Source organism: Phyllostomus hastatus, unplaced genomic scaffold, assembly GCF_019186645.2.
Source record: "Phyllostomus hastatus isolate PE091 unplaced genomic scaffold, TTU_PhHast_1.1 phas_contig_38, whole genome shotgun sequence".
Taxonomy (NCBI): Eukaryota; Metazoa; Chordata; class Mammalia; order Chiroptera; family Phyllostomidae; genus Phyllostomus; species Phyllostomus hastatus.
Window position 1 is genome coordinate 24,655,567 of NW_025333869.1, and position 13,081 is coordinate 24,668,647.

Here is a 13,081-nt window from a genome sequence, read left to right on the forward strand (position 1 = left end):
CCTGGCCGGTTATCTGCGGGAAGTGGGAGGTGCCGTTCCCACCCCACCCCCAGGCGTCCCGGTGGCGCGGAAGGGAGGGTCCTGCCAGGCTGCGAGACTTGCGTGGTTTCCTTTAGCGAAACCGCGTCAGGCGCTCTCTGGGGGTTAAACCGCTGCTCGCTCGTGACAGCGCCCACACTGCAGGAGCTCAGAAAGGGGAAACCGAGCCTGGTCCGGAAAGTTGCCTTTTGCCGGAGACAGCAGATGAAAGATGGAGGCTGCCCTCACGGGAAGGAAGGAGAGAGTGTTTGTAACTCTTTGCCCTTTCAAAACCGCTAAGATTACTTCTGGAAGCTCTCATTTCACAGTAACAGACCAATTTAATTTAGTCTGGTTGGGACTGAGCCCTGGCAAGGAGAGACTCACGTGGGACAGTGCTGAGGTGCCCCAGTGGAGGGACTGAGCCCCGGCCTGGGCGCGGGGTTTAGCATTACCCTGGACCTAACCTCTGTGCCTCACACTCCTCACCTGTGAAACGGGCTTGATGAGATTGTGAGAATGAGGAAAAACAATGCCACCCAGCGCATTTCTTGGTGCCACCTGTTATCTGGATGGGTCAGGCCTCTCGGCAAAATGTGCCCCCCCAACCCCCCCCCCCACACACACACACACGCACCAGTTTCCTGGGACCCCACAGAGTCACCAGGGAGACTTTTTCAGGTGGATTTTGCAGTTCGTCTTTGTGGGCCAGACTCACTAACCAACACTTAGGGACCGCCTAAAAGTTGGCGTTTGTTGAGTGTCTGACGTGTCAGGCTCTGTGTACAGGGTTGGACCCCGATCAACCCTTTCCATCACCCCAGAACAGCCCTTCCTTTCCCCTGAGAAACACTGTTATCCTCCTCCCCTCTTTTGCGGATGAAGAAACGGAAGCTTATAGAGAGGTTAAGAAAGTTCACCACGTGAATTTCACACTCTTTCTGATACAAGTGATTTAAAAAAAATAAAACCTGACTCAAACTGGTTTACTCTAAAAGGGGAATTTACTGGCTTCAGACACTAAAAATCCAGGCAGGGCTTGATCTGGAGACTCAAATGACATGATAAAGACTGAATGTTTCTACTCCACCTTCACCATTGGTGTCATATTTGGACACTGTGAGTGCTTTGTATCATTTCAAGTTCTAGTTCAGTAGAGAAGAGAGCCTCTTCTCAGAAACTGGAACTCGAGTTCCAGGATTTACTCTAATTACGTGGTTGGGGGTCACACGACCACACTGATAAAAGACATTGCCAGGGAAGGTGTGGTGCTGATGGGCAGGCCTGGTGGTCTGGTCCCAGGCTTCACACCTGCAGTCTCACCAGTACCGATGGGCTGATGGGAAGGAAGGAGGAATGTTTCTCGAAAGGAGAAACAGAAGAGATAGGGAATGGGCACCAGTAGCTAACTCCGCCTGTGACCACAAGTCACACCACTGGACGAGCTGGGGCCCAGATTGAGCCCTGGTCGTCTGACTCCAGAACCCACATTCTGAACTCTGCCCCTTCTCTACCGGTGCCAGCCTTCTGCTCAGCACTTAGTAGAGACAACAGATGTAGAAGAAGGTGAGGTTCCTGCTCTGGGAGAGAGCCGAACCCTCCCTCCCTGGTCTCAGGTCGGCCCTCATCACATCTGGTGCCCATCCTCACCTCGTGCCCAGGCTGCTGTTGTTCCTGGAGGATCTTGGGAGCCTTTCTGATATCTGGGCCTGGGCTATCACCTGCCATGCTACAGAAGGCCCTCCACATTTAGCTGGAGTTATGCACTGTCCTGGAGTCTAGGGCTTCCTGTTTCTCCAAGCAGAGGAGAGGTTCATTGGACACGGGGGCTACATTCTCCCTTTCCCTGTGTGTGGTCCTTCTCTGGGACCAGGAAGGATGTCTGCCGTAGGCAGCAACTGTGATTTTGAGGGCCCTGGGGAGCCCTTCTCTACCCTCTATATACCTTCTTTACTTTTAAAATGCCATCATGAGATGGAATTTCACTCATTTAACTCCTATTAAGATTTAAATTCTCCTGGGAGAGGGAACACAGTAGACCTTATCACCTATTCACACTTTAGTGAGAAATAGTTCACAAAAGCCTTCCTGAGGGCAGGCTTTGTTATCAAGGCCACCATTTACTGAGTGCCCTCCGGCTCATTCACAAGCTTCTCAGGTATCTCATTTAGTCCTCACAAGGCTGTCAGGTGGGTACGGCTATTCTCCCTGTTTTACGTGAAGGAAGCGAGGCTCAGGTTCTGCGAGCAGTGGACCTGGGATATGACGGCACGAAGTCTGGTTCCAGAGCCTACACTGACTATCACCCCACCAAAATATCCTCTAATACTCTTCCATTTACAAATGTATTCGGTGTATTTATGTACATCTTTTGGACCTCCCTACAATTCAGCAAGGTCACTAGTACAGTATGATGGTGCTCATTTTAGAGGACAGTGTTGAGGAGGCTAAGTTCAGTCAACTGAGGAGTGGCCCCAGGATTTAGACTCATTATTCCCACCTGAGATCAATTCTCCTGGACCCCACGCAGCTCACGGTGAGAGGGGACTTGAGTCGGCTCACTGGTGTCCTGGGGACAGAGGAGTGTAGTGAGCATGGAAGCTAGGAGCTCCCAGAACAAACCTGCTCCTCCCTCCCTTTCTCTCTCTCCTCCTCCCCACCTCTTCTTCCTCTCCTTCCCTCCACTCATTCATTCAGCCACCTGAGCACCTATTAAGGATGATGGCTGTGGGTAAGCAATAACCAAAACGAGTGTCCCTTGTGTCCTCACAGAGCTGACAGTCTAACAAACGAATAACAATAAATACTTGCAATTTCTTAAGTGTTTATAGTGAGCTGGGCGCTATGCTGAATGCAGAACATGCACCATCTTCATAGCCCTCTTTTTCAGGGATGGGACTGGGCCTTAGGAAAGGCTAAGGACATTAATTCCTTTACTGTGACTCCAGTCCAATTCCAGAGTCCAAGCATCTCACCACTGGGCTGGACTGCCTCCCTTTTGGGGTACAGTGAGGAACCAGGGCATGCTTATGGAGCAATGAACACACACACACACACACACACACACACACGCAGAGCATTGGCTCACCCAGCATCAGAGGCAGCCGTCTAGACAGTCTCCAACACCCTCCCCACCTCCAGGAGCCAGGCCTCATCCCACAGAGGAAGCCGAGTCAGGAAAGGCCGCCTCCTAAGGCAGGAGCAGGCTGGCACACTTCAGGACCTCTGGATGGAAACTCCCAGAGAAACTGAATCAGAGCAATCTAGGCAGAGGTCCTGGAAGGAGAGCCCAACTGTTTTCTCTAGGTAGCCTCTCAGCAGGATTTCCCTGTGCCTCAGTGTCCTCTTCTCTAGGTTCATCTGCTCATAAGCTGCATCGGAAGAATTACACATCAGAAATTTTGTAGAACCAGCGGATGCTTCATCCTCCCTGCTTTCTGATCTGGTTCTTTTCCAGTATCTTCACAGGGATGATGTTTTCCTCTTTGTTGCTATGGCAACAAGGCTCAGAGAGGCTGACCCACAGCTATATAATGAGTGTTAGAAACGCAATGAGAACCCACCTAGGTCTTGAGTCTGCTGCCCGGGAGACTGATGGATGTCAGAATCTGAACTGTGCCCGGGAGGTTACCAGTGAGCAAGACAGGCTCGTCCTCTCCCTAGGAGCACCAGTTGTAGTAGAGGGTGGCGGACAAGAGAGGAAATGTTGGAGACGTGGGCAGAATGAGGTGACAAGAGCTAGATGAGTTTTGGCAGGGCAGAGGACAGAGGTCCGGTCCTGGCTGTCTCCGCCTTGGCACTTGGGAGGACCCAGCAGAGCAAAGGTTTGGGTGCTGGGGAGCTGAAGTTGGGAAAACTGAGGAAGGCTCATGTGGGGCGCTGACTGGGAGAGGGAGTCAGAGCCGCCCCACCCTCAAAAATACCCGGATCGAGCTAACTCTTGGCCTCTCCCTGCTGCCTCTCAGGCTGTGCTTTGCCGCAAAGTCTGGAGTTTCCACCCCCAACAGTTTCCTCGTCTTGGTGGTTTCCAGCCCCACCTGCCTTCCTGGAGCCCAGTTCATCCATCATTCCTTCCAGGCATAAACCAGTGTCACTCTGAGTAACTCGAGGGACCCAGGGTGACCTCACCTGCTCCAGATTCAGTTTGACTCACACTCTCTGTTTCTGGACGGTGTCTCTTGGCCATTTTTATGGCATGTTTGGGCACCCAGGGCCTTCGGGTGGCACATGCCCCTCCTGACTCCCAGTAGTTAACCAGTCTGTGTCATGCAGGGGAAGTGGGGGAGCCCTAAGAAGGGACACTTTCCACCTGGGATTAACTCCCTCCCTCTATAGCTTGACTTTGGAAACCTTCTTTTCGGTGATCTAAACATTCTCCAGTCTACTTCTCTGTTCTTGACAGAAAAGGATATTATCTAGGAAGAATCATTGAAATTATTCAATTATTCTATTGCAAATTGATTGTTTACTATGAGCTGGGCAATCTGCAGACACAGGAGTATAACAACGTTTCATTATTTTTGTTAATAGAATTAAACAAGAGAAGCAGGGACTTCTCTTGTCTAAGGTCTAAGGTCACACAGTAAGGAATTGGCTGCGCTGGGACAGGAACCCAGATGTCCTTGACTCCAGAGTTGTTTAACCAGAGCCACACACCTGACCCCCTCCAGCTGCCCATAGGTAGGGAAGGGAAGAGGGAGATCATTCTATCCACCAAGCCCAAACCTGCTCAGAACCAGCCTCATGCAACCCTGGGATCCCTTGTGGCGGTGTTGGAGGGAACAGCAGCTCTGTGAGAAGCTGCTCAGGGGTCTGAGGGCCATTGCTTTCTTGGTGAGAGGAAGCCCAGAGCTGCAGACCACTCACAGGAGGCATGCCCCTTGTGAGTGTGTCAGGCCTGTGCTGCTTGGTGGGAGTCGTGGCTGGTCACCCCACATCATTTTTATGTGGGTCCAGATCTGCCACTCAGTTCTTCCCACCTTTCCCTCCCACAGCTGCTTCCTAGTCTGCTTCAGGCCCCTCCCACTGGATCTCCCCCCCCCCCAACACACACACTGCCTTCACAGCAGGTGAGCCCACACAGCCCAGAGCTGTGCTGTCCAATGCAGTGGCCACTGGGCACTGGAAATGTCATCAATGCAGCTGAGGAACTGAATCTTAAATTGTATTTAATTTTAATCAATTTAAATTGAAGTTTTAAAATTGATTACATTATTGGAAAATATTTAAATATGTGTGGAACAACTTGGGTAGTGAATCTACTTTTTCAACTGCAAATTTTATGAAATCTTGATACAGATAATTTTCTAAGGAAAATTTAGCAAGTGGTATAAATGTAAACTAGGCATCAGATTTTGAACACTGAATAAAATAAAATGTAAAACTATCTTAATATTTTATATGGGTTACATGTTGAAATGATATTTAATATATCAGGTTAAATGAAATATATCATTAAAATTAATTTTTCCTGCTTTTTATAAAAGATTTTTTAATTTATTTTTAGTGAGAAGGGAAGGGAAGGAGAAAGAGGGAGAGAAACATCAGTGTGTGGTTGCCTCTCACATGCCCCCAAGGGGGACTTGGCCCATGACCCAGGCCTGTGCCCTGACTGGGAATGGAACCAGTAACCTTTCAGTTTGCAGGCTGGTGCTCAATCCACTGGACCACATCAGCCAGGGCATGCTTTTTTTTTCTTTTAAATAAAAGAAACTTTACTTAGAAAGTTACAGAGGTAGTACCGGGTTGGCCAAAAAGTTTGTTTAGTTTTTAAAGTACATGGCTCTAGTAGAGCTTAGTTGTCTTTAACTTCATTCAAAACAGTTTTGTTAGATTGTATTATGACAGCTGTCCTATCAGTGTGCATTAAAGAAACCATCAAAATTGATGAATTTTTGTGCAGCCATTTAATACTGAAGATGGGAGAAAATAATATTTTCAGCATATTATGCTTTATTATTTCAAAAAAAGGTAAAAATGCAACTGAAATGCAAAAAACGATTTGTATGGAGAAGGTGCTGTGACTGATCAAACGTGTCAAAAGTGGTTTATGAAGTTTCTTGGTACTACTGACATTTTGGTCAAATAATTCTTTGCTGTGGGGCTGTCTTGTGCACTGGAAGTTGTTTAGCAGCAACCCGGCCTCTACCCACTAGAGGCCAATAGCGGGAGATAGCGGACATACTCAAAATGCCGAAATCAATACAGTTACTGGTGAAAATGAAAAAAAATGTGTCTTTTATTCTATGGAAAAAAACATACAGACATTTTTGGCCAACCCAACAGAAGCGAGCCACCTGGGCTGCACAGGCTCAGGAAACGAGTCGCAGAAGCAAAAGAAGGGCCCTGGAGTCGAGGAGAAAGGCAAAGGTAGTTGGCACCTGGGGAAAGAAGAAGGGCACAGGGGAGGTGTGGGCGTGTTCCCAGGGGGATAGTGGGCCTCCCCTGATTTTTTAAAATGTAGCTACTAAAAGAAGCTTCAATTACTTACGTGGCTCATATTACATTTCTACCAGACGGTGCTAGCCCAGAGGTTTAATGTGTGAGTTCAAATCCTGGCTCTGTGTGTTCTCGAAGAACTTAACCAACCTCTCTGGACCACAGTTTTCTCACCTATTAAACAAGGATAATAGTAGCACCTCCTCATAGAGGAATAAATGAGATATGCCATGTTTGTGAAGCACTTACCACGGTGTCTGACATAATAATAGTGCTCAGGAAAAAAAACACATTATTATAGGCTTTCTTTTATCATAACACTCCAAGTGCAGTTCAATTAAAGTCAATGCTTATTGAGGGCCTGCTATGTGCTGGGCTCTGGGGGTTGGATAGAGACAAGCCTGGCTACTGCCTCGGGCCTCGTGCAGCTCCCACCCCCCAGGCAGGAGGCAGCCTCCATGAGAACAGGGTGCGTGCAGGTGGTGGTAAGTGCTGCGGAGAAAATGAAACGTGGTTAATTGCTAGAGAGCAGCTCCAGGCTGCTTTAGCAGGATTGGCCAGGGAAAGCTTCCCCGAGGAGCAGGGGACATTTGAACTAAACCTGACCAGTGAGGAACAAACCCGGTGAGGCTCTGAGGGAGGGGTGTTCCCAGCAGAGGGAATAACTAATGCAGAGGCCAGAGCACAAGCCCCTGCCTCGGGTGCCTGTATTGCACAATCTGCTTCACCAAACTTTCCACTTCTTGCATGCAACTGTCTCCCGGCCTTTACACTGTCCCTGTGTCCCTGTGTGCTTTGCAAAGCTGGTCCACACTGTCCCCCTTCTCATCTGTCCTGCGTGCTCCTCTCGGCCTTCACAGACCTCCTCCTCCCTTGGCTCTCTGGCCAGGGTCTCCTGTTCTAGCAGGTTTCCCCTGATGGTTCTTGTCCCTGCTGGTTTCCCTCTGGCTTTCTTCTAGGCAGAGTACTTTGTCTATACCATCCTGCTTCCCTCCTACCCCCTTCATTTTTCTGGGGGCAGTGTGCCTTCCCAACATACTTGCCCCCTATCCTAGGGCAGGAACCAGGAACAGAACCAGAACCAGGTCTCACACTCTTCCCAGCACAGAGCGGAGTGCCGGAGTGCCGTTCAATAGCTCCTATGGATTGCCACATCCCTTCTCGGAGAGGCATGTCTGCCCCAGGCAGAGTGGAAAATCCCTGGCTGAAGGAAGGGCCATGGAAATTTCTTGTTAACGTTCCTTTTCCAAACTTGGACTTGCCCCAGAAATCAGTCAAGCATTTTGCCCAGTGACCTGTGAGTAGCTCTGTTCTTCCTCCTCCACTCCCACCCCGGCTGGAACCAGGGAGCAGAGATGGGTGGGCAGGGCTGGGGAAAGCCACAGTGGGCAGCAGATGACCTCTGAGATCTGCCTCAAAGAATCTCTCTTGATGTCCTCTAGCCCCACCCCCTCAGTTCAAAAATGAAGAAACACAGGTCAGTGGCAAAATCATACCAGGCTGCACGTCTCCCCACTCCCAGTCCAACCTCCTTCCGTTGCTCCTCGGGCCTGTTTCCTCACCTGTAAAATGGGAATAATAATAATAGCGCCTACTTCATAGGATTAGTGATTTGCTGAGTTAAAGATGTAAAGAATTCTATAAATGTGAGCTCTGTATCCTCTCCAGTCCTGAGATTGCCCTTCCTCGTGGCCCCACGGTGGAGTGTGCTGTTAGCATTCTGCAAGTGGCTGGCTGACTTCTGGGGGTGTGGGTGGGGGGTATGGTGGGGGGCGTAAGTGAGGGCTTGAAGTCATCACCAGAGACAAGCTGCCCCTGCCTTGCCTATGGACTGGCCCGTATTTGTCCTGCTGCTTTTTAAAAATGTACGCAGATGCAATTACAGTGAATAAAATACAAATTCACTTAATACTGTTACTGGAGTCCCAGGTTGTCATATGTTAGCTCAACCAAGATATCTAATGGAGGTTCAGAATGGGTCGGGGCCCTCTGGCACAAGTCCCCCAATTTTCAGCCCTTTTCCTCCGGGGGGCCTGGGCCCCTCTCCTGACCTCTGAGATGTGCCAGCCCAGATCAACTCTACCACTCTCCACAGCCCTCAGGCTACCCACCCCCAGACAGTCTCCAGCCTCCTCCTTCCACAGGACAGGGAATCCGAATGCCTTGGAGGAGGCCCCGGTGAGAAAACAAGGAAAGCTGTCCTCACATCTTCGGGACTGCGGTTTCACCCTTCCTCCTCTGGGAACCTGGCCTCATCCTGTCTGGCTGGTGTCCTTTTCTCCTCCAACTTCCTAGAAGATGCAGAAGACTGTAGATCCTGCCCTTCACCCCTTACCACCTGATAGTGCTGGGTGCGGTGGGATTTGACTGGGAGACACGTAATCTGGATCTAGATGGGCTGTGGCATGGCATAAAAGTGCTTGGAATCTGTGCACTGCTGGCAGGAATGTAAAATGGTGCAGCTGCTGTGGTTCAGTTATGGTGATTCCTCAAAAAGTTAAAAAGAGAATTATTATATGATCCAGCAATTCCACTTCTGGGAATATACGCAAAAGAGGCTAAAGCAAGTCTCAAAGAGTTGCTTGTACACCCGTGTTTATAGCAGTATTGTTCACAGTAGGTGAAAGGTAGAAGCAACTCAAGTATTTGTTGATGGGTGAATGGATAAACAAGATGTCGTATATACATGCAATGGACTATTATTCAGCCTTAAAAAGGAAGGAAATTCTGACATTTGCTACAACATGGATGAACTTTGAAGACATTGTACTAAGTAAAGTAAGGCAGGCACAATAAGGCAAATATTGTCTTATTATGATTCCACACCTATCTGGTACCTAGAGTAGTGAAATTCATAGAGTCACAAAGTAAAACGGTGGTTGCTGAGTGGGGGAGGGGGGAATGGGGAGGTGTTGTTTAATGAGCATAAAGTTTCAGTTTTGCAAGATGAAAAGTTCTAGAGAAAGGCTGCACAAAAATTAGAATATGCTTAACACCTACAATGATTAGGGTGATACAGTGTATGTTGTACACTTTACCACAATTTAAAAAATTAAAAAAAAATGCTTGGAAGTGGCCCTAATGGGCCTCCCCAGGAGATGGAGGATTTCAGATGTCATGGTTCTTTCCATTCTTCCTTCTCCCATACATGCTCATTAGCACTTAAAAAAAAAGATAATTAACAGTCAATTTTATTGCGCTCAGACCAGGAGTCCATGAGTCTTCAGGACCTCTGTATATCTGCTGGTTTTTTTCTCCACGTTCTTTTCCGCCTGTTCCAGCCGCCTCATGAGCTGCTTTTCCCTCCGGCAATGAATCTTGGCCTTCTCCTTCCTCTTTTCCTCACGAGTGACCGCGACTGCCCAGCACTTCCCGCCAACCTCACGAGCCAGGTGCCCTGGGGAGGCAAACTTCCATGTAGGCTTCAGACACACAACCTTCAAGGCCCCAGGAACAACCATTTGCTTTTTCTTGTCATAATGCGGGAGGATCCCCTCAAACACCTTGGGGTGGCCCAAGGCGTCCTGACCTTGCTTGGACTTGCGGGGCAGGGTGTCTCCTTGCACCCTCGGCCAAAAGATGCTGCTGGGGGCTCGGAGGTGGTAAGGACCCTGGAGGACCCCAGAGGACCCTGGAGGACCTTGGAGGACCACGGATTGAGTTGGTGTTCATCCGCTTTAGGAGGAAGGCCAGGTACTTCAACTTACTTCTGTAGAAAGTGCCACAAATGGCCCTGACTGGTGTGGCTCAGTGGCTTGAGTGTCATCCAGGAAATGGAAAGGTCAGCAAGGTCACCAGTTCGATTCCTGGTCAGGGCACATGCCTGGGTTGTGGGCCAGGTCCTGGGGCAAGAGGAAGCCAATCAAGGTCTCTCTTCCTCTACTTCTCCCTCCATCTCCTACTCTCTAAACAATCTTTTAAAAATATTGCCAGAAATATTGATGCCCACTCAGCACACAACCACCACCTTCCTGCCAAACGGTGCTTACTTGACCATGAGGACCACTAGGTGGCCCAGGAGATGACCTCCGCCATCCAGCACCAGACCTTGACCTGCCCTGCCCCTCTGCCCTCTCCCCATGAGCCATGTCAGTCAGGGCAATACAACTGTTTTTAAATTTTATAAAGTCCAACCTGCTGAGCTTCTCTTTCATTGCTTGTTCTTTGGTTGTCGTATCTAAGAAACCATTGCCTAATCCAAGATTGTGAAGATTTGCTCCCATACTTCCTTCTAAGAGTTTTATAGTTTAGCCCTTCCCTTGAAGTCTCTGATCCACTTTCAGTTCATTGTTGTGTATACATACCTTTTTCAAAACTTCATGTGTTGAGGTCTAATTTACATTCAATAAAATTTACCAATTTTAAGTATACAGTTTAGTTTTATTTTACATACTTTTAGTCATTCTATATTGTTGGTATTTTTTGCTGGGAAGTTAGGGACAGGGAAAGTTGAATATGTGCCCATTTTCTCTCCTTGTGCTCCACAATTTTGCTTATAAATGTGGGAGGGGGAAAGAGAGAAAGAGGAAGAGAAAGAGAGAGAGAATCTACTTCTTAAGGGTTCCCACTTACTTTGCCTTTCTTTTGCAGCTCCATGAACCCGCTTAATTATATACAAGTTGAGTGAATGAACGAATGAATGAATGCAGTCATCAAGTGACAGTCCATCAGTGTCTGCTTTCAGAGTCATCAGTACTGCATGGCCACACAGGTTGCCATGCAGCTGCCCATGGGTGGGACAGGGATGGACACTTCTCAGCCGAGCCCCTGCATGGACATGTCTGGGTTTAATGGCTTGTTTTCTAATTTGTGATTCCTTCATAAAGAGCCCCCCTTTCAGGATAATTACAGAGCCCTGTAATAATCTATTAATTGAGCTGGTTTCTGTGCCTCGTGTTTCCTCAGCCTTCTGCTGGGCTGCCCCAGCAGCACGTGGCCACCTTGGCCGGCAGAGGCAGGATGAGGCTGACTGGGACACCCTGAGTGGGGGAGCCAGGAGGGCTCAGGAGGTTGACTGGGAGGCCCAGGAGGTAGGAGGCCTCACTTCCCATCTTAGCCCTGCAGCCCCATTCACGTAGCCACTCCGGGCCTTTGCATTTCCTTCTGAACCATGAGGTAAAATTAAAGGAAACGTTTAGAAGGTGCTTAATGTATGCTAGACTTAGATGACTGCAGGTTATGGCGACTGTGGAGGGCGAGGCGACCCCGGCACCAACGACACCACGGGCTGTGAGTTCGGGAAACTGTCAAGGGTGCGATCGGCTGCAGCTTGTGGCCCTTCGAGCAGCAGGCCTTCCCGCACTGCTCCAGCAGGGGCATCCCTCTCCCTACCGCCCCCCCACCCCACCCCTACCCCTTCCTTGCACTGCTCCAGCAGAGGCATCTCCCGTGCTGCACCGCACTCCAGCGACCAGCCTTCGCGCCGCGCCGCCATTTGTCGCGTTTTATCTTGTCTACACGTGGGGGGACCCAGGAGTTCAAGAGATCCAAGAGGAAGAATCCAGCTGCCTATGAAAATGACGAATGAGCAGCTCGTCTGGAGGATGGTTCCCTGTCTCTGAAACACCCTTCTCTGGGAGAGGGGTCCACACTGTAGTGTCTTGAAGACACAATAAACTTCTAACGAGCTGCAAGAAAAAAAAAAAAAAAGAAGACAACTACAGCTTAGAAGTGAAGCTGTCTGAGCACATTACTACAATAATGATTTCCACAAGAAATCACTACAATTATATGTTGACAAGACTGTTATTATGAGGGTGGCCTCCGAAAAGATGTTACAGGAAAGCAGAACTAGAGGGGAAGGAAGTCAAAGATGGTCCCTGTTGCACAGGGTGCTTGCTCTGCAGCCAGCTCTGCCACAGTTCAGGCCCCCCCCTCTTACCCCCTGGTTTCCTCACTGTTAGCCCCATTTTACAGATGAGGAAATCGCAAATGACTTGCTCAAGGTCATTGGCTTAGAAATGTCTGAGCCTGGATTCAGACCCAGATTTCACTCTCTCTGCTGTATCGTGGCCTTAGCCACATGGACACTACCTGTCTTCCAGGACCTCAGCATTCACTACACCCTTATGCCAGGCGGCAGGCATAGTAAAACAACACAGTGTTCCTACCCTGCCCTGCTTTCTCCTTAGCCTGAGAGTCTGAGCTGGCAGGGGAATCTTGTGTCATATGAACCAAGGGAAAGGGGGTGTCCCACAGAACTGGACGGATACTAAAGAAGTGCACAAGATGAGTTCAGAAAACTGCCCAGTTATCAACACTGCAATCGTGAAGGGTGAGGCTGGGTGAGGCAGAGGGAGCCATAAAAGGGGACGGCAAGACAGGCAAGAAGGCTTTGCAGGCAAGACAGGACCCACAGAGCTGGAGGAAGGCAGTGGAATGAGCGGAGTCTGGGGCTAGAGCAGGGGGCAGGCCGCACTGCCCTGTACCAGAAGAAGCAGAGTGGTAGGGAGTATCCTGGATAGAGCAAATAAGGCCCAGTCCCAAAGGTCTTGAGAGGCAGACGGTAGAATATGATAATAGGGAACTGTTGCAGGTTTTAGAGTAGTATCCTGCCTGATAAGGTGGGAAATAGAAATACAAAGGGTGGTAATCCTATACAAAGGGTGGTAATCAGTACAAGTTT

The 13,081-nt window shown here is 49.2% G+C and overlaps 2 pseudogenes; one reads left to right on the top strand and one right to left on the bottom strand.

Annotated features, from left to right (window-relative positions):
- Positions 1-9,656: 9,656 nt before the first annotated feature.
- On the bottom strand, positions 9,657-10,537 carry LOC123821165 (annotated as a pseudogene).
- A 1,084-nt stretch (positions 10,538-11,621) lies between these two features.
- On the top strand, positions 11,622-11,983 carry LOC123821166 (annotated as a pseudogene).
- The last annotated feature ends 1,098 nt before the right edge of the window (positions 11,984-13,081 follow it).